The sequence below is a fragment of the Salvia miltiorrhiza genome, chromosome 7 (genome assembly GCF_028751815.1).
Source record: "Salvia miltiorrhiza cultivar Shanhuang (shh) chromosome 7, IMPLAD_Smil_shh, whole genome shotgun sequence".
In the NCBI taxonomy this organism is placed as follows: domain Eukaryota; kingdom Viridiplantae; phylum Streptophyta; class Magnoliopsida; order Lamiales; family Lamiaceae; genus Salvia; species Salvia miltiorrhiza.
In genome coordinates, this window is record NC_080393.1 from 31,116,936 (window position 1) to 31,119,093 (window position 2,158).

Here is a 2,158-nt window from a genome sequence, read left to right on the forward strand (position 1 = left end):
CCGTATAAGAGTTAAATACGGTACTTCAAAAGTCGTCTAGAAACAACAGCCCTCCAGCGATCCCCCAATCTCTCTCTCCTTGCTCATCCTGCACATTTAGAAATACATGCAGGGCTGAGTATAAAATACTCAGTGGACATAAGCCGAAAATAAACAATCTCGCTCTTAGAGCTATACATTTAACTTGCCATTTATACATCACACACGGGTTTTACTTAAAAGAACCTGTGTAAGCAATTGATAAATTATAAGCATCATAAAGTAATGAAAAATAGACTGCAGTCATAAATACTTAGCATGTAGTACCACTTCTACAACTTATCATCATCATGGTACTGAGAAGTAGGCCTCCTTCTCAAGCACCGTAACCGGCCGACCTGACAGTCGGCTCACGGTCATTTCTGACCGGCCAACCCGGTATACAGCTCACAGTTACCTCCGTGTACACAATCCCGCCTTTGGCAGGACCCGAAATCGTTTCATCCGTAGAGGGTAACATACAGGCTCGTCGTCATCAAAATTCGGCAAGTTAATTAGTTCAAACATCAATTTATCATCTTAAAACTTATAGACATCATCAAAATCATCATTTAGAAAGCCTGTAATAGAGGTATTAGAAAGTAATGCCCACCTGGAAATCTTAGCTTTGGTACTTGTACTTCGGAGAAATCCTACTTATGCCCTTGACTCGCGTCTTCAGATATCATCGTTGGCATAGACGATCATGTAATAAAATAAACGTCAATCAGACAAAACCTCACTAGGTTTACTATTCTTATCTTTTTTTGATAAGGGTTTACTATTCTTATCTAAGTACTAGTCTTCCTTTCTCATTGTTTCCTTGTAACTAATCACTCCTTGTAACAAAACACTCTTATAATAATACTTCCTAATTATTCATTATTTCCATTATCAACCATATACCAAGGTTTTAAGTTATATCAGTTCCTTAAAGAACGACTCCTAAATACTCAAACCCATATAACAATTACATACCAAAGTTATGAGGGTATAACACATTCTTTAACATATATCAGATAACTCACATAATGCTTAATGACATTACTATGTGGTTTAATATCTCAAGTGAACCAATTTCGGTTAAGTACATTTATCTCGGAAAAGTATTACATCTATATACATATATAAACATACATATATACTCCATTGGCCTTTTTATGAATTACTAAGGTGTATAGTTATCACCATTAACACATGCAATTTACTAGATCAAGGTAGGTGTAATTAGTGAAAGACCATACTTGACTTCATATACTCTGTCCCAACTTCAAGTAATAAACTGCTTTACCTCGGAACTCTCCTGGGTTTGGGACTCATATCATTTGAAACCTCTTAACGTCTAGTTTCATTAAAAAAAAAGTAGGTTGCAAAACTTTATGTGGTTTAGGAGATATGATCATTTTCCTACAGTCTACCATATTCGACAGTTATGTGCAACTGAAAGTTTTGATTTTAGAAAAATAGTAGATCTTGTCAAAAAGACTTAACCTTTTATGGGTAGCTATCTAACATGTTCATATTGTTCATATAAAAATTTGGAAACCATAAACTCACGAAAAGCTACTGGAAAAGTGACTCTAGTATCTGTTTCTTCCACACTTTCGGTAGAAAGTTGCAGTTAGAGACTCATAATTTAAAAGGTTATCAGACGATGTTCAAATGACCTCAAATTTTACATGAACGTTCCTAACACTTATATATGTTTACCATAAAATTTTCAAGATTTTTGGGTATCAAATACCCCGTCGAAAACCATTAAGTCAGTAGCTTAAAAGCTAGCCAATTAACTCATAGTCAATCATACTCTATTTTCTTGTCAAACCAATTCATCAAAATCGTTATTAATCATTTCTAACCATCATTTTAATCCATCAATAATCATAACTTCAATCTCATAGGCTCATTTCATAATCAAATCCTCACTTTCTTCATGAATCTTATCTTTCCAACATCACAACAATCTAACACCTTTATATACCATAGCTCAAAATCAAATCATGCTTTTCATTCAAAGATCAATAATTAACATCTTAATAGCATGCATATACTCTCTATCTTAAAGTTAGAAGACGACAAAAATTGTAGAAGACTTCCAACCCTAGTAATCTTCGAGAATTACCAACTTGAATTAGGAGTT